This window comes from Bombina bombina, chromosome 1, assembly GCF_027579735.1.
Source record: "Bombina bombina isolate aBomBom1 chromosome 1, aBomBom1.pri, whole genome shotgun sequence".
Classification (NCBI taxonomy): Eukaryota; Metazoa; Chordata; class Amphibia; order Anura; family Bombinatoridae; genus Bombina; species Bombina bombina.
In genome coordinates, this window is record NC_069499.1 from 1400073795 (window position 1) to 1400094270 (window position 20476).

The following is a 20476-nucleotide window of genomic DNA, read 5'->3' on the forward strand; positions in this document are numbered from 1 at the left end:
AGATTTGGATGCTTGAATGGACCTTGGATGCTTGAATGGACCTTGAATCCATGGTGGCAGAGATGACGACATGTCCACCAGGTCTGCATAACAAGCCCTGCCGAAGCTCTCTCCTGTTTGATTCTGGCAATCAGACGCGGAAGGAGAGGGAATGGTGGAAACACATAAGCCTGGTTGAACGACCAGGGTACTGCTAGAGCATCTATCAGTACTGCCTGAGGATCCCTTGACCTGGATCCGTAACGAGGAAGTTTGGCGTTCTGACAAGACGCCATCAGATCCAATTCTGGTGTGCCCCATAGCTGAACCAGTTGAGTAAACACCTCCGGATGGCGCTCCCACTCCCCCGGATGAAAAGTCTGAAGACTTAGAAAATCTGCCTCCCAGCTCTCCACCCCTGGGATATAGATCGCTGACAGATGGCAAGAGTGAGTCTCTGCCCATCGGATTATCCTGGAAACTTCTATCATCGGCAAGGAACTCCTTGTTCCCCCCTGATGATTGATATAAGCTACAGTCGTGATGTTGTCCAACTGAAACCTGATTAATCCGGCCGAAGCCAGCTGAGGCCACGCCTGAAGAGCATTGAATATCGCTCTTAATTCCAGAATATTTATAAGTAGGAGGGCCTCCTCCTGAGTCCACAAACCCTGTGCTTTCAGGGAATTCCAGACTGCACCCCAGCCCAGTAGGCTGGCGTCCGTCGTCACAATAACCCACGCTGGCCTGCGGAAACACATTCCCCTGGACAGGTGATCCTGTGACAACCACCAAAGAAGAGTCTCTCTGGTCCCTTGATCCAGATTTATCTGAGGAGATAAATCTGCATAATCCCCATTCCACTGTTTTAGCATGCATAGTTGCAGTGGTCCGAGATGCAAGCGAGCAAATGGAACCATGTCCATTGCCGCTACCATAAGTCCGATTACCTCCATACACTGAGCCACTGACGGCCGAGGAATGGAAAGAAGAGCTTGGCAGGTGGTTAAAATCTTTGATTTCCTGACCTCCGTCAGAAATATTTTCATGTCCACCGAATCTATCAGAGCTCCCAGGAATGGAACTCTTGTGAGAGGAATAAGAGAACTCTTTTTCACGTTCACCTTCCACCCATGAGATCTTAGAAAGGCCAACACTAAGCCCGTGTGAGACTTGGCAAGTTGGAAAGTCGACGCTTGAATTAAGATGTCATCTAGTTAAGGCGCCACTGCTATGCCCCTCGGCCTTAGGACCGCTAGAAGGGACCCTAGCACCATTGTGAAGATTCTTGGCGCCGTGGCCAACCCGAAGGGAAGAGCCACAAACTGGTAATGCCTGTCCATTGATGATCTTTGTGGATAGGAATGTGTAGATACACATCCTTTAGATCCACGGTAGTCATATATTGACCCTCCTGGATCATTGGTAAAATAGTCCGAATGGTCTCCATCTTGAAGGATGGAACTCTTAGGAATTGGTTTAGGATCTTAAGATCTAGAATTGGTCTGAAGGTTCCCTCTTTTTTGGGAACCACAAACAGATTGGAGTAGAAACCTTGCCCCTGTTCTGTTTTCGGAACTGGGCAGATCACTCCCATGGTAAAAAGGTCATCTACACAGCGTAAGAACGCCTCTCTTTTTGTCTGGTTAACAGACAATTGAGAAAGATGGAACCTCCCCCTTGGAGGAGAATCTTTGAAATCTAGGAGATACCCCTGGGTTACAATTTCTACGGCCCAGGAGTCCTGAACAAAGAGAGAAAGTCTGCCCCCTACTTGATCCGGTCCCGGATCGGGGGCTACTCCTTCATGCTGTCTTAGTGGCAGCAGCAGGCTTTTTGGCCTGTTTACCCTTGTTCCAAGCCTGGTTAGGTCTCCAGGTTGGCTTGAGCAAAGTTCCCCTCTTGCTTTGCAGCAGGGGAAGAGGAAGCGGGACCACCCTTGAAGTTTCGAAAGGAACGAATATTATTTTGTTTGGTCCTTGTCTTATTTGACTTATCTTGAGGGAGGGCATGATCCTTCCCTCCAGTGATGTCTGAAATGATCTCTTTCAGTGCAGGCCCGAATAGGGTCTTACCTTTGAAAGGGATGGTCAAAAGCTTAGATTTAGATGACACATCAGCTGACCAGGACTTAAGCCATAACGCTCTTCAAGCTAAAATGGCAAAACCTGAATTCTTTGCCGCTAACTTAGCAAGATGAAAAGCGGCGTCTGTAATAAAAGAATTAGCCAACTTAAGGGCCTTAATTCTGTCCAAAATATCATCTAGTGGGGTCTCCATCTGAAGAGCCTCTTCTAGAGCCTCAAACCAAAAAAGCAGCTGCAGTGGTTACCGGAACAATGCACGCTATAGTTTGAAGAAGAAAACCCTGATGAACAAAAATTTTCTTTAGGAGACCCTCTAACTTTTTATCCATAGGATCAATGAAAGCACAACTGTCTTCAATAGGTATAGTTGTACGCTTAGCAAGAGTAGAAATAGCTCCCTCCACCTTAGGGACCGTCTGCCATGAGTCCTTTATGGTGTTAGAAATGGGGAACATTTTCTTAAAAACAGGAGGGGGAGCGAAGGGAATACCTGGTCTATCCCACTCCTTAGTAACAATGTCCAAAATCCTCTTAGGGACCGGAAAAACATAATTTATGTAAGAACTTACCTGATAAATTCATTTCTTTCATATTAGCAAGAGTCCATGAGCTAGTGACGTATGGGATATACATTCCTACCAGGAGGAGCAAAGTTTCCCAAACCTTAAAATGCCTATAAATACACCCCTCACCAGACCCACAATTCAGTTTAACGAACAGCCAAGAAGTGGGGTGATAAGAAAGGAGCGAAAGCATCAAAAACAAGGAATTGGAATAATTGTGCTTTATACAAAAAAATCATAACCACCACAAAAAGGGTGGGCCTCATGGACTCTTGCTAATATGAAAGAAATGAATTAATCAGGTAGGTTCTTACATAAATTATGTTTTCTTTCATGTAATTAGCAAGAGTCCATGAGCTAGTGACGTATGGGATAGCAGATACCCAAGATGTGGAACTTCCACGCAAGAGTCACTAGAGAGGGAGGGATAAAATATACAGAGAGAAATATAAGAAGACGATTGTGTATGTACTAAGAAGTCAAGTGTTGTACCTAGTGCAACCCACTCTTACCTTTTACACATGCATTTAGAAAAGAAAATGGGTTTTATATGCACACTCTATCAGTATTTTTTATAGTAATAAAAAAAAAATATCAATAAAAAATGGGACCAGATATAGCAAAAACACACAGAAAATACTGCCCAAGTTTGAGAAAGTATGCAAAAACAGAATTTATGTTTACCTGATAAATTACTTTCTCCAACGGTGTGTCCGGTCCACGGCGTCATCCTTACTTGTGGGATATTCTCTTCCCCAACAGGAAATGGCAAAGAGCCCAGCAAAGCTGGTCACATGATCCCTCCTAGGCTCCGCCTACCCCAGTCATTCGACCGACGTAAAGGAGGAATATTTGCATAGGAGAAACCATATGATACCGTGGTGACTGTAGTTAAAGAAAATAAATTATCAGACCTGATTAAAAAACCAGGGCGGGCCGTGGACCGGACACACCGTTGGAGAAAGTAATTTATCAGGTAAACATAAATTCTGTTTTCTCCAACATAGGTGTGTCCGGTCCACGGCGTCATCCTTACTTGTGGGAACCAATACCAAAGCTTTAGGACACGGATGAAGGGAGGGAGCAAATCAGGTCACCTAAATGGAAGGCACCACGGCTTGCAAAACCTTTCTCCCAAAAATAGCCTCAGAAGAAGCAAAAGTATCAAACTTGTAAAATTTGGTAAAAGTGTGCAGTGAAGACCAAGTCGCTGCCCTACATATCTGATCAACAGAAGCCTCGTTCTTGAAGGCCCATGTGGAAGCCACAGCCCTAGTGGAATGAGCTGTGATTCTTTCAGGAGGCTGCCGTCCGGCAGTCTCATAAGCCAATCTGATGATGCTTTTAATCCAAAAAGAGAGAGAGGTAGAAGTTGCTTTTTGACCTCTCCTTTTACCAGAATAAACAACAAACAAGGAAGATGTTTGTCTAAAATCCTTTGTAGCATCTAAATAGAATTTTAGAGCGCGAACAACATCCAAATTGTGCAACAAACGTTCCTTCTTTGAAACTGGATTCGGACACAAAGAAGGCACGACTATCTCCTGGTTAATGTTTTTGTTAGAAACAACTTTCGGAAGAAAACCAGGTTTAGTACGTAAAACCACCTTATCTGCATGGAAAACCAGATAAGAAGGAGAACACTGCAGAGCAGATAATTCTGAAACTCTTCTAGCAGAAGAAATTGCAACCAAAAACAAAACTTTCCAAGATAATAACTTAATATCAACGGAATGCAAGGGTTCAAACGGAACCCCCTGAAGAACTGAAAGAACTAAGTTGAGACTCCAAGGAGGAGTCAAAGGTTTGTAAACAGGCTTGATTCTAACCAGAGCCTGAACAAAGGCTTGAACATCTGGCACAGCTGCCAGCTTTTTGTGAAGTAACACAGACAAGGCAGAAATCTGTCCCTTCAAGGAACTTGCCGATAATCCTTTCTCCAATCCTTCTTGAAGAAAGGATAGAATCTTAGGAATCTTTACCTTGTTCCAAGGGAATCCTTTAGATTCACACCAACAGATATATTTTTTCCATATTTTGTGGTAAATTTTTCTAGGTTACAGGCTTTCTAGGCCTGAACAAGAGTATCAATAACAGAATCTGAGAACCCTCGCGTTTGATAAGATCAAGCGTTCAATCTCCAAGCAGTCAGCTGGAGTGAGACCAGATTCGGATGTTCGAACGGACCTTGAACAAGAAGGTCTCGTCTCAAAGGTAGCTTCCATGGTGGAGCCGATGACATATTCACCAGATCTGCATACCAAGTCCTGCGTGGCCACGCAGGAGCTATCAAGATCACCGACGCCCTCTCCTGATTGATCCTGGCTACCAGCCTGGGGATGAGAGGAAACGGCGGGAATACATAAGCTAGTTTGAAGGTCCAAGGTGCTACTAGTGCATCTACTAGAGTCGCCTTGGGATCCCTGGATCTGGACCCGTAGCAAGGAACCTTGAAGTTCTGACGAGAGGCCATCAGATCCATGTCTGGAATGCCCCACAATTGAGTAATTTGGGCAAAGATTTCCGGATGGAGTTCCCACTCCCCCGGATGTAATGCCTGACGACTCAGAAAATCCGCTTCCCAATTTTCCACTCCTGGAATGTGGATTGCAGACAGGTGGCAGGAGTGAGTCTCCGCCCATTGAATGATTTTGGTCACTTCTTCCATCGCCAGGGAACTCCTTGTTCACCCCTGATGGTTGATGTACGCAACAGTCGTCATGTTGTCTGATTGAAACCGTATGAACTTGGCCTTTGCTAGCTGAGGCCAAGCCTTGAAAGCATTGAATATCGCTCTCAGTTCCAGAATATTTATCGGTAGAAGAGATTCTTCCCGAGACCAAAGACCCTGAGCTTTCAGGGATCCCCAGACCGCGCCCCAGCCCATCAGACTGGCGTCGGTCGTGACAATGACCCACTCTGGTCTGCGGAAGGTCATCCCTTGTGACAGGTTGTCCAGGGACAGCCATCAACGGAGTGAGTCTCTGGTCCTCTGATTTACTTGAATCGTCGGAGACAAGTCTGTATAGTCCCCATTCCACTGACTGAGCATGCACAGTTGTAATGGTCTTAGATGAATGCGCGCAAAAGGAACTATGTCCATTGCCGCTACCATCAAACCTATTACTTCCATGCACTGCGCTATGGAAGGAAGAGGAACGGAATGAAGTGTTTGACAAGAGTTTAGAAGTTTTGTTTTTCTGGCCTCTGTCAGAAAAATCCTCATTTCTAAGGAGTGGGCAAGACTGGTGTAGACGAAGGAGGGAATGATGCAGTACCATGCTTACTCCCCTCACTTGAGGAATCATCTTGGGCATCATTTTCAGTGTCACATAAATCACATTTATTTAAATGAGAAGGAACCTTGGCTTCCCCACATTCAGAACACAGTCTATCTGGTAGTTCAGACATGTTAAACAGGCATAAACTTGAAAACAAAGTACAAAAAACTTTTTAAAATAAAACCGTTACTGTCACTTTAAATTTTAAACTGAACACACTTTATTACTGCAATTGCGAAAAAGTATGAAGGAATTGTTCAAAATTCACCAAAATTTCACCACAATGTCTTAAAGCCTTAAAAGTATTGCACACCAAATTTGGAAGCTTTAACCCTTAAAATAACGGAACCGGAGCCGTTTTTATCTTTAACCCCTTTACAGTCCCTGGTATCTGCTTTGCTGAGACCCAACCAAGCCCAAAGGGGAATACGATACCAAATGACGCCTTCTGAAAGTCTTTTTTATGTATCAGAGCTCCTCACACATGCGACTGCATGTCATGCTTCTCAAAAACAAGTGCGCAATACCGGCGCGAAAATGAGGCTCTGCCTATGATTAGGGAAAGCCCCTAGAGAATAAGGTGTCTAAAACAGTGCCTGCCGATATTATTTTACAAAAATACCCAGATTAAATGATTCCTCAAGGCTAAATATGTTATATATGAATCGATTTAGCCCAGAAAATGTCTACAGTCTTAACAAGCCCTTGTGAAGCCCTTATTTACTCTGTAATAAAAATGGCTTACCGGATCCCATAGGGAAAATGACAGCTTCCAGCATTACATCGTCTTGTTAGAATGTGTCATACCTCAAGCAGCAAAAGTCTGCTCACTGTTCCCCCAACTGAAGTTAATTCCTCTCAACAGTCCTGTGTGGAACAGCCATCGATTTTAGTAACGGTTGCTAAAATCATTTTCCTCTTACAAACAGAAATCTTCATCTCTTTTCTGTTTCAGAGTAAATAGTACATACCAGCACTATTTTAAAATAACAAACTCTTGATTGAATAATAAAAACTACAGTTAAACACTAAAAAACTCTAAGCCATCTCCGTGGAGATGTTGCCTGTACAACGGCAAAGAGAATGACTGGGGTAGGCGGAGCCTAGGAGGGATCATGTGACCAGCTTTGCTGGGCTCTTTGCCATTTCCTGTTGGGGAAGAGAATATCCCACAAGTAAGGATGACGCCGTGGACCGGACACACCTATGTTGGAGAAAATAACTACATGAATAGCTGACAGAATGCCATCAAGATAATAAAAAAAGATAAAAGTGTAAAAAAAACATAATTTATGCTTACCTGATAAATTTATTTCTCTTGTAGTGTATTCAGTCCACGGATCATCCATTACTTATGGGATATATTCCCTTCCCAAAAGGAAGTTGCAAGAGGATCACCCAAGCAGAGCTGCTATATAGCTCCTCCCCTCACATGTCATATCCAGTCATTCGACCGAAACAAGACAAGAAAGGAGAAACCATAGGGTGCAGTGGTGACTGGAGTTTTAATTAAAATATAGATCTGCCTTAAAAAGACAGGGCGGGCCGTGGACTGAATACACTACAAGAGAAATAAATTTATCAGGTAAGCATAAATTATGTTTTCTCTTGTTAAGTGTATTCAGTCCACGGATCATCCATTACTTATGGGATACCAATACCAAAGCTAAAGTACACGGATGATGGGAGGGACAAGGCAGGAACTTAAACGGAAGGAACCACTGCCTGTAGAACCTGTCTCCCAAAAACAGCCTCCGAAGAAGCAAAAGTGTCAAATTTGTAAAATTTTGAAAAAGTGTGAAGCGAAGACCAAGTTGCAGCCTTGCAAATCTGTTCAACAGAGGCCTCATTTTTAAAGGCCCAGGTGGAAGCCACAGCTCTAGTGGAATGAGCTGTAATTCTTTCAGGGGGCTGCTGTCCAGCAGTCTCATAGGCTAAACGTATTATGCTACGAAGCCAAAAGGAGAGAGACGTTGCCGAAGCTTTTTGACCTCTCCTCTGTCCAGAGTACACGACAAACGGGGAAGAAGTTTGACGAAAATCTTTAGCTGCCTGTAAATAGAACTTCAGGGCACGGACTACGTCCAGATTATGCAAAAGTCGTTCCTTCTTTGAAGAAGGATTAGGACATAATGATGGAACAACAATCTCCTGATTGATATTCCTGTTAGAAACTACCTTAGGTAAAAACCCAGGTTTAGTACGCAGAACTACCTTGTCTGAATGGAAAATCAGATAAGGAGAATCACAATGTAAGACCGATAACTCAGAGACTCTTCGAGCCGAGGAAATAGCCATCAAAAACAGAACTTTCCAAGATAAAAGCTTAATATGAATGGAATGAAGGGGTTCAAACGGAACCCCTTGAAGAACTTTAAGAACCAAGTTTAAGCTCCACGGAGGAGCAACAGTCTTAAACACAGGCTTAATCCTAGCCAAAGCCTGACAAAAAGCCTGGACGTCTGGAACTTCTGCCAGACGTTTGTGTAAGAGAATAGACAGAGCAGAAATCTGTCCCTTTAACGAACTAGCAGATAAGCCCTTTTCTAAACCCTCTTGTAGAAAAGACAATATCCTAGGAATCCTAACCTTACTCCATGAGTAACTCTTGGATTCGCACCAATATAAATATTTACGCCATATCTTATGGTAAATTTTTCTGGTAACAGGCTTCCGTGCCTGTATTAAGGTATCAATAACTGACTCCGAGAAGCCACGCTTTGATAGGATCAAGTGTTCAATCTCCATGCAGTCAGCCTCAGAGAAATTAGATTTGGATGGTTGAAAGGACCTTGTATAAGAAGGTCCTGTCTCAGAGGCAGAGACCATGGTGGACAGGACGACATGTCCACTAGGTCTGCATACCAGGTCCTGCGAGGCCACGCAGGCGCTATCAGAATCACCGATGCTCTCTCCTGTTTGATCTTGGCAATCAGTCGAGGTAGCATCGGAAATGGTGGAAACACATAAGCCATGTTGAAGACCCAAGGGGCTGCCAGAGCATCTATCAGCGCCGCTCTCGGGTCCCTGGACCTGGATCCGTAACAAGGAAGCTTGGCGTTCTGGCGAGACCCCATGAGATCCAGTTCTGGTTTGCCCCAACGGTGAATCAGTTGAGCGAAGACCTCCGGATGAAGTTCCCACTCCCCCGGATGAAAAGTCTGGTGACTTAGAAAGTCCCCCTCCCAGTTCTCCATGCCTGGGATGTAGATCGCTGACAGGTGGCAAGAGTGAGACTCTGCCCAGCAAATTATCTTTGAGACTTCCAACATCGCTAGGGAACTCCTGGTTCCCCCTTGATGGTTGATGTAGGCCACAGTCGTGATGTTGTCCGACTGAAATCTGATGAACCTCAGTGTTGCTAACTGAGGCCAAGCTAGAAGAGCATTGAATATTGCTCTCAATTCCAGAATATTTATTGGGAGGAGTTTCTCCTCCTGAGTCCATAATCCCTGATAAAAAATGTGATATTTAACCAGGAGCGCTATAGCTAAAGGTGTGAGATAAATATTTAGACTAGTGAATATAAAAACTACACAATAGCATGTGAAACTTCAGTATTGATACAAAATGTACAAAATATACAAATAGGATCGTAGCAGATGCTTAGTGATAAAGTGTCAAATGTTCAGTGATAAAATAATTTGTGTGTATTGTGATTATCGAAAAAATAGAAAACATAATTTATGCTTACCTGATAAATTCCTTTCTTCTGTAGTGTGATCAGTCCACGGGTCATCATTACTTCTGGGATATTACTCCTCCCCAACAGGAAGTGCAAGAGGATTCACCCAGCAGAGCTGCATATAGCTCCTCCCCTCTACGTCACTCCCAGTCATTCGACCAAGGACCAACGAGAAAGGAAAAGCCAAGGGTGAAGTGGTGACTGGAGTATAAATTAAAAAATATTTACCTGCCTTAAAAACAGGGCGGGCCGTGGACTGATCACACTACAGAAGAAAGGAATTTATCAGGTAAGCATAAATTATGTTTTCTTCTGTTAAGTGTGATCAGTCCACGGGTCATCATTACTTCTGGGATACCAATACCAAAGCAAAAGTACACGGATGACGGGAGGGATAGGCAGGCTCTTTATACAGAAGGAACCACTGCCTGAAGAACCTTTCTCCCAAAAATAGCCTCCGATGAAGCAAAAGTGTCAAATTTGTAAAATTTGGAAAAAGTATGAAGCGAAGATCAAGTTGCAGCCTTGCAAATCTGTTCAACAGAGGCCTCATTCTTGAAGGCCCAAGTGGAAGCCACAGCTCTAGTAGAATGAGCTGTAATTCTTTCAGGAGGCTGCTGTCCAGCAGTCTCATAAGCTAAACGAATTATGCTACGAAGCCAAAAAGAAAGAGAGGTAGCGGAAGCTTTTTGACCTCTCCTCTGCCCAGAGTAAATGACAAACAGAGAAGACGTTTGTCGAAATTCCTTAGTTGCCTGTAAGTAAAAATTTTAGAGCACGGACTACATCCAGGTTGTGCAGTAGACGTTCCTTCTTTGAAGAAGGATTTGGGCATAAAGAAGGAACAACAATCTCTTGATTGATATTCCTGTTAGTAACTACCTTAGGTAAGAACCCAGGTTTAGTACGCAGGACTACCTTATCCGAATGAAAAATCAAATAAGGAGAATCACAATGTAAGGCTGATAATTCAGAGACTCTTCGAGCCGAGGAAATAGCCATTAAAAATAGAACTTTCCAAGATAACAACTTTATATCAATGGAATGAAGGGGTTCAAACGGAACGCCCTGTAAAACATTAAGAACAAGGTTTAAACTCCATGGTGGAGCAACAGTTTTAAACACAGGCTTAATTCTGGCCAAAGCCTGACAAAAAGCCTGGACGTCAGGAACTTCTGACAGACGTTTGTGTAACAGAATGGACATAGCTGAGATCTGTCCCTTTAATGAACTAGCAGATAAACCCTTTTCTAAACCTTATTGTAGAAAAGACAATATCCTAGGAATCCTAACCTTACTCCAAGAGTAACCTTTGGATTCACACCAATATAGGTATTTACGCCATATCTTATGGTAAATCTTTCTGGTAACAGGTTTCCTAGCCTGTATTAAGGTATCAATAACTGACTCAGAAAATCCACGTCTTGATAAAATCAAGCGTTCAATTTCCAAGCAGTCAGCTTCAGAGAAGTTAGATTTTGATGTTTGAAGGGACCCTGTATCAGAAGGTCCTGTTTCAGAGGTAGAGACCAAGGTGGACAGGATGACATGTCCACCAGGTCTGCATACCAAGTCCTGCGTGGCCACGCAGGTGCTATTAGAATCACTGATGCTCTCTCTTGTTTGATTCTGGCAATCAATCGAGGAAGCAACGGGAAGGGTGGAAACACGTAAGCCATCCTGAAGTCCCAAGGTGCTGTCAGAGCATCTATCAGGACTGCTCCTGGATCCCTGGATCTGGACCCGTAACGAGGAAGCTTGGCGTTCTGTCGAGACGCCATGAGATCTATCTCTGGTCTGCCCCAACGTCGAAGTATTTGGGCAAAGACCTCCGGATGAAGTTCCCACTCCCCCGGATGAAAAGTCTGACGACTTAAGAAATCCGCCTCCCAGTTCTCCACTCCCGGGATGTGGATTGCTGACAGGTGGCAAGAGTGAGACTCTGCCCAGCAAATTATCTTTGATACTTCCATCATAGCTAGGGAGCTTCTTGTCCCTCCCTGATGGTTGATGTAAGCTACAGTCGTGATGTTGTCCGACTGAAACCTGATGAACCCCCGAGTTGTCAACTGGGGCCAAGCCAGGAGGGCATTGAGAACTGCTCTCAATTCCAGAATGTTTATTGGCAGGAGACTCTCCTCCTGACTCCATTGTCCCTGAGCCTTCAGAGAATTCCAGACGGCACCCCAACCTAGAAGGCTGGCGTCTGTTGTTACAATTGTCCAGTCTGGTCTGCTGAATGGCATCCCCCTGGACAGATGTGGCCGAGAAAGCCACCATAGAAGAGAATTTCTGGTCTCTTGATCCAGATTCAGAGAAGGGGATAAGTCTGAGTAATCCCCATTCCACTGACTTAGCATGCACAGTTGCAGTGGTCTGAGGTGTAAGCGTGCAAAGGGTACTATGTCCATTGCCGCTACCATTAAGCCGATTACCTCCATGCATTGAGCCACTGACGGGTGTTGAATGGAATGAAGGGTGCGGCAAGCACTTTGAAGTCTTGTTAGCCTGTCCTCTGTCAGGTAAATCTTCATTTCTACAGAATCTATAAGAGTCCCCAGGAAGGGAACTCTTGTGAGTGGAACGAGTGAACTTTTCTTTTCGTTCACCTTCCATCCATGTGACCTTAGAAATGCCAGCACTAACTCTGTATGAGACTTGGCAGTTTGAAAGCTTGAAGCTTGTATCAGAATGTCGTCTAGGTATGGAGCTACCGAGATTCCCCGCGGTCTTAGTACCGCCAGAAGAGCACCCAGAACCTTTGTGAAGATTCTTGGAGCTGTAGCCAATCCGAATGGAAGAGCCACAAACTGGTAATGCCTGTCTAGGAAGGCAAACCTTAGGTACCGATAATGATCTTTGTGAATCGGTATGTGAAGGTAAGCATCTTTTAAATCTACAGTGGTCATGTATTGACCCTCTTGGATCATAGGTAAAATTGTCCGAATAGTCTCCATCTTGAACGATGGAACTCTTAGGAATTTGTTTAGGATCTTTAAGTCCAGGATTGGTCTGAAAGTTCCCTCTTTTTTGGGAACCACAAACAGATTTGAGTAAAACCCCTGTCCCTGTTCCGATCGTGGAACTGGATGGATTACTCCCATTAACAAGAGCTCTTGTACGCAGCGTAGAAACGCCTCTTTCTTTGTCTGGATTGTTGACAATCTTGACAGATGAAATCTCTCTCTTGGAGGAGAGTATTTGAAGTCCAGAAGGTATCCCTGAGATATTATCTCTAGCGCCCAGGGATCCTGAACATCTCTTGCCCAAGCCTGGGCGAGGAGAGAAAGTCTGCCCCCCACTAGATCCGATCCCGGATCGGGGGCCCTCAATTCATGCTGTTTTAGGGGCAGCAGCAGGCTTCCTAGTCTGCTTGCCCTTGTTCCAGGACTGGTTAGGTTTCCAGCCTTGTCTGTAGCGAGCAACAGCTCCTTCCTGTTTTGGTGCAGAGGAAGTTGATGCTGCTCCTGCTTTGAAATTACGAAAGGAACGAAAATTAGACTGTCTAGTCTTGGCTTTGGCTTTGTCCTGAGGCAGGGCATGGCCTTTACCTCCTGTAATGTCAGCGATAATCTCTTTCAACCCGGGCCCGAATAAGGTCTGCCCTTTGAAAGGTATATTAAGCAATTTAGACTTAGAAGTAACATCAGCTGACCAGGATTTTAGCCACAGCGCCCTGCGTGCCTGAATGGCGAATCCTGAATTCTTCGCCGTAAGTTTAGTAAGATGTACTACGGCCTCCGAAATGAATGAATTAGCTAGTTTAAGGACTCTAAGCCTGTCCGTAATGTCGTCCAGAGTAGCTGAACCAATGTTCTCTTCCAGAGACTCAATCCAGAATGCCGCTGCAGCCGTGATCGGCGCAATGCATGCAAGGGGTTGCAATATAAAACCTTGTTGAACAAACATTTTCTTAAGGTAACCCTCTTATTTTTTATCCATTGGATCTGAAAAAGCACAGCTATCCTCCACCGGGATAGTGGTACGCTTAGCTAAGGTAGAAACTGCTCCCTCCACCTTAGGGACCGTTTGCCATAAGTCCCTTGTGGTGGCGTCTATTGGAAACATTTTTCTAAATATCGGAGGGGGTGAGAACGGCACACCAGGTCTATCCCACTCCTTAGTAACAATTTCAGTAAGTCTCTTAGGTATAGGAAAAACCTCAGTACTCGTCGGTACCGCAAAATATTTATCCAACCTACACATTTTCTCTGGTATTGCAACTGTGTTACAATCATTCAGAGCCGCTAACACCTCCCCTAGTAATACACGGAGGTTTTCCAGTTTAAATTTAAAATTTGAAATATCTGAATCCAGTCTGTTTGGATCAGAACCGTCACCCACAGAATGAAGTTCTCCGTCCTCATGTTCTGCCACCTGTGACGCAGTGTCTGACATGGCCCTAATATTATCAGCGCACTCTGTTCTCACCCCAGAGTGATCACGCTTACCTCTTAGTTCTGGTAATTTAGCCAAAACCTCAGTCATAACAGTAGCCATATCCTTTAATGTGATTTGTAATGGCCGCCCAGATGTACTCGGCGCTACAATATCACGCACCTCCCTCTGAGCGGGAGATGTAGGTACTGACACGTGAGGCGAGTTAGTCGGCATAACTCTCCCCTCGTTGTTTGGTGAAATTTGTTCAATTTGTACAGATTGATTTTTATTTAAAGTAGCATCAATACAGTTAGTACATAAATTTCTATTGGGCTCCACTTTGGCATTGCAACAAATGACACAGGTATCATCCTCTGAATCAGACATGTTTAACACACTAGCAAATAAACTTGCAACTTGGAAATACAATTCAATTAGAATAATATTAAAACGTACTGTGCCTTTAAGAAGCACAGAAGATCTATGACAGTTGAAAATTAATAAATTGAAACAGTTATAGCCTCAATCCTTGTAAACAACACAACTTTAGCAAAGGTTTAATCCCATTAGCAAAGATAACAAATTCTGAAAGCAGGAAACAAATTACAGAATAAACGTTTTTTATCTCAGTCAAACTATAATTCTCACAGCTCTGCTGAGAGAAATTACCTCCCTCAAAATAAGTTTTGAAGACCCCTGAGCTCTGTAGAGATGAACCGGATCATGCAGGGAATACAATGAGTTGCTGACTGAAATATTTGATGCATAGAAAAAGCGCCAAAAAACGGCCCCTCCCCCTCACACACAGCAGTGAGGGAGAACAGAAACTGTCAGAAAAACAGATTAAGCAACTGCCAAGTGGAAAAATAGTGCCCAAACATTTATTCACACAGTACCTCAGCAAATGAAAACGATTTTACATTCCAGCAAAAACGTTAAACATAATCTCTAGTTATTAAACAGCTTTATGTATTTCTTACAGTGTAATTCTAGTGAAGTACCATTCCCCAGAATACTGAAGTGTAAAGTATACATACATGACATTATATCGGTATGGCAGGATTTTCTCATCAATTCCATTGTCAGAAAATAAAAACTGCTACATACCTCTATGCAGATTCATCTGCCCGCTGTCCCCTGATCTGAAGTTTACCTCACTCCTCAGATGGCCGAGAACAGCAATATGATCTTAACTACTCCGGCTAAAATCATAGCAAAACTCTGGTAGATTCTTCTTCAAACTCTGCCAGAGAGGTAATAACACACTCCGGTGCTATTTTAAAATAACAAACTTTTGATTGAAGATATAAAACTAAGTATAATCACCATAGTCCTCTCACACATCCTATCTAGTCGTTGGGTGCAAGAGAATGACTGGGAGTGACGTAGAGGGGAGGAGCTATATGCAGCTCTGCTGGGTGAATCCTCTTGCACTTCCTGTTGGGGAGGAGTAATATCCCAGAAGTAATGATGACCCGTGGACTGATCACACTTAACAGAAGAAAAGCTAAAATTAAATAGTGACAAGTAAGTGTTATGCAGCAGAATTCTGCTTAAGAAATGATATTTAATGTAACATTCATAAATAAAAACAATGTATAAAAACGGACGTCTCCGTATATAACTAAATAAGCCAATATACCAACAATATTGAAATGTATCTCCTCGCATTCATAGGTGGGGGATAAAAACAGTCCAAGTTAGGATAGTAAGTGATTAGGTGATACAGTCTTACCCCCAAACAATTGCGGCTTTCAATAGAGGGAAAGTGAAAATTACCGCCGTGGCGGAAGTGACGTCACTTGTAGGGGCGCTGGCCTGATTGAGCACTCCGATTGGTTCCTATTGCGATCGCTACTAGGTAACGGCTTCTTGGTCCCACAGTAGTAAGGTATCCGCTCTTTATGTGCCAAAATGCACGCAGGATACTAATAACGGCTGTAATGTGTTTTAAAAGCAGCTGTTGGAGTAGAGGCAAAGTTCCGTTTATAACCTTCAGTAAGGCTTGTGATATCGGCACGCAGACAAGTGCCACAGCGATGCCAAGTTGAAAGTTCCACAGATAATAAGCAGCATCAATTTTTAGCAGCAAATGGTGACTGTGAGATACTCAAAGTTTAAGAAGTTGGCAACATACATCCAATGCAAAGTTCAAAGTTCCTCAAAAGACAGGCAGCATCAAATTGTAACAGCAACTGATGGCTGTGTTATGCTCCTTGAAGTTTAAAAGTTAGCAACAAACATCAACGTGTTTCTCCCTCTACAGGGCTTTCTCAAGATCTTGAGAAAGCCCTGTAGAGGGAGAAACGCGTTGATGTTTGTTGCTAACTTTTAAACTTCAAGGAGCATAACACAGTCATCAGTTGCTGTTACAATTTGATGCTGCCTGTCTTTTGAGGAACTTTGAACTTTGCATTGGATGTATGTTGCCAACTTCTTAAACTTTGAGTATCTCACAGTCACCATTTGCTGCTAAAAATTGATGCTGCTTATTATCTGTGGAACTTTCAACTTGGCATCGCTGTGGCACTTGTCTGCGTGCCGATATCACAAGCCTTACTGAAGGTTATAAACGGAACTTTGCCTCTACTCCAACAGCTGCTTTTAAAACACATTACAGCCGTTATTAGTATCCTGCGTGCATTTTGGCACATAAAGAGCGGATACCTTACTACTGTGGGACCAAGAAGCCGTTACCTAGTAGCGATCGCAATAGGAACCAATCGGAGTGCTCAATCAGGCCAGCGCCCCTACAAGTGACGTCACTTCCGCCACGGCGGTAATTTTCACTTTCCCTCTATCGAAAGCCGCAATTGTTTGGGGGTAAGACTGTATCACCTAATCACTTACTATCCTAACTTGGACTGTTTTTATCCCCCACCTATGAATACAAGGAGATACATTTCAATATTGTTGGTATATTGGCTTATTTAGTTATATACGGAGACGTCCGTTTTTATACATTGTTTTTTTATTTATGAATGTTACATTAAATATCATTTCTTAAGCAGAATTCTGCTGCATAACACTTACTTGTCACTATTTACTTTTAGCTTTTCTATTTTTTCGATAATCACAATACACACAAATTATTTTATCACTGAACATTTGACACTTTATCACTAAGCATCTGCTACGATCCTATTTGTATATTTTGTACATTTTGTATCAATACTAAAGTTTCACACGCTATTGTGTAGTTTTTATATTCACTAGTCTAAATATTTATCTCACACCTTTAGCTATAGTGCTCCTGGTTAAATATCACATTTTTTATCCTTTTTATACACCTAAATTAGGGACATTTTAGGTATATCAGGAGTTTGGTGCTTTTACCCTGCGCTTTTTAATCCACTCTTTTAGTATTTATCCATAATCCCTGAGCCTTCAGAGAGTTCCAGACTGCGCCCCAACCTTGAAGGCTGGCATCTGTTGTTACAATTGTCCAATCTGGCCTGCGAAAGGTCATCCCCTTGGACAGATGGACCCGAGAAAGCCACCAGAGAAGAGAATCTCTGGTCTCTTGATCCAGATTTAGTAGAGGGGACAAATCTGAGTAATCCCCATTCCACTGACTTAGCATGCATAATTGCAGAGGTCTGAGATGCAGGCGCGCAAATGGTACTATGTCCATTGCCGCTACCATTAAGCCGATTACTTCCATGCACTGAGCTACTGACGGGCGTGGAATGGAATGAAGGACACGGCAAGCATTCAGAAGCTTTGATAACCTGGACTCTGTCAGGTAAATCTTCATCTCTATAGAATCTATAAGAGTCCCCAGAAAGGGAACTCTTGTAAGTGGTAATAGAGAACTCTTTTCCACGTTCACCTTCCACCCATGCGACCTCAGAAATGCCAGAACTATATCTGTATGAGACTTGGCAATTTGAAAACTTGACGCTTGTATCAGAATGTCGTCTAGGTACGGAGCCACCGCTATGCCTCGCGGTCTTAGCACCGCTAGAAGTGAGCCCAGAACCTTTGTAAAAATTCTCAGGGCCGTAGCTAACCCGAAGGGAAGAGCTACAAACTGGTAATGCCTGTCTAGAAAGGCAAATCTTAGGTACCGATAATGATCTTTGTGAATCGGTATATGAAGGTAGGCATCCTTTAAGTCTAGTGTGGTCATGTATTGACCCTCTTGGATCATGGGTAGGATGGTTCGAATAGTTTCCATTTTGAATGATGGAACTCTTAGGAATTTGTTTAAGATTTTTAGGTCCAAGATTGGTCTGAAGGTTCCCTCTTTCTTGGGAACCACAAACAGATTTGAGTAAAACCCTTGCCCTTGTTCCGTCCGCGGAACTGGGTGGATCACCCCCATTACTAAAAGGTCTTGTACACAGCGTAGAAATGCCTCTTTCTTTATTTGGTTTGCTGATAACCTTGAAAGATGAAATCTCCCTTGTGGAGGAGAAGCTTTGAAGTCCAGAAGATATCCCTGAGATATGATCTCCAACGCCCAGGGATCCTGGACATCTCTTGCCCAAGCCTGGGCGAAGAGAGAAAGTCTGCCCCCCACTAGATCCATTTCCGGATAGGAGGCCCTCTCTTCATGCTGTCTTAGGCGCAGAAGTAGGCTTTCTGGCCTGCTTGCCCTTGTTCCAGGGCTGGTTAGCTTTCCAGCCCTGTCTGTAACAAGCAACAGTTCCTTCCTGTTTTGGAGCGGAGGAAGTTGATGCTGCTCCTGCCTTGAAGTTACGAAAGGCACGAAAATTAGACTGTTTGGCCCTTGATTTGGCCCTGTCCTGAGGAAGAGTATGACCCTTACCTCCAGTAATGTCAGCAATAATTTCTTTCAAGCCGGGCCCGAATAAGGTCTGCCCCTTGAAAGGAATATTAAGCAATTTAGATTTAGAAGTCACGTCAGCTAAACAAGAATTTAAGCCATAGCGCTCTGCGCGCCTGGATGGCGAATCCGGAGTTCTTAGCCGTTAGTTTGGTTAAATGTACAACGGCATCAGAAACAAATGCATTAGCTAGCTTAAGTGCTTTAAGCTTGTCCATAATCTCATCCAAATGGAGCTGTGCGAATGGCCTCTTCCAGAGACTCAAACCAGAATGCCGCAGCAGCAGTGACAGGCGCAATGCATGCAAGGGGCTGTAAGATAAAACCTTGTTGAACAAACATTTTCTTAAGGTAACCTAATTTTTTATCCATTGGATCCAAAAAAGCACAACTATCCTCCACCGGGATAGTGGTACGTTTAGCTAAAGTAGAAACTGCTCCCTCCACCTTAGGGACCGTCTGCCATAAGTCTCGTGTGGTGGCGTCTATTGGAAACATTTTCCTAAATATCGGAGGAGGGGGAAAAGGGCACACCGGGTCTATCCCACTCCTTGCTAATAATTTCTGTAAGCCTTTTAGGTATAGGAAAAACGTCAGTACACACCGGTACCGCAAAGTATCTATCCAGCCTACATATTTTCTCTGGAATTGCAACCGTGTTACAATCATTCAGAGCCGCTAATACCTCCCCTAGCAATACACGGAGGTTCTCAAGCTTAAATTTAAAATTAGAAATCTCTGAATCCGGTCTCCCTGGATCAGATCCGTCACCCACAGAATGAAGCTCTCCGTCCTCATGTTCTGCAAATTGTGACGCAGTATCGGACATGGCTCTCACATCATCAGCGCGCTCTGTCCTTAACCCAGAGCTATCGCACTTGCCTCTTAATTCTGGCAATTTAGATAATACCTCTGTCATAACAGCAGCCATGTCTTGCAAAGTGATTTGTATGGGCCTCTCTGATGTACTTGGCACCACAATATCACGCGCCTCCTGAGCGGGAGGTGAAGGTACTGACACTTGAGGAGAGTTAGTCGGCATAACTTCCCCCTCGTTGTCTGGTGATAATTTCTTTACAGATAAAAATGGACTTTTATTCAAAGTGACATCAATACATTTAGTACACATATTTCTATGGGGCTCCACATTGGCCTTCAAACATAGTGAACTAACAGATTCATCTGTGTCAGACATGTTTAAACAGACTAGCAATGAGACTAGCAAGCTTGGAAAATCCTTTCAAATAAGTTTACAAGCAATATAAAAAACGCTACTGCGCCTTTAAGAAGCACAAAAAATTGTCACCGTTGAAATAACAATGAACCAAATCAGTTATAGCAACCAAATTTTCACAGTAAATGTATTAAGTTAGCAAAGCATTGCACCCACTAGCAAATGGATGATTAACCCCTTAATACCCAAAACGGATAATCAATTTAACAATTAACGTTTTTATCACAGTCAAACACACTGTCACAGGTCTGCTTTGACTGATTACCTCCCTCAAAATGAATTTTGAAGACCCCTGAGCTCTCTAGAGACGTCCTGGATCAAGGAGGAAGAAGCAGGAAGACTGTAACTGAATTTTTACTGCGCAAAAAAAGCGCTAAAATAGGCTCCTCCCACTCATATTACAACAGTGGGAAACCTCAGTTAACCGTTTCTATGCAGAAATAAACGACAGCCATGTGGAAAAAATCATGCCCCA

At 43.5% G+C, this 20476-nt stretch overlaps 1 protein-coding gene across 5 annotated transcripts in view; it reads right to left on the reverse strand.

The window, feature by feature from the left end:
• DCAF8 (DDB1 and CUL4 associated factor 8) overlaps positions 1–20476 on the reverse strand; it is a 378940-nt gene that overhangs the window by 229655 nt on the left and 128809 nt on the right. The gene's annotated exons all lie outside the window — the stretch shown is intronic.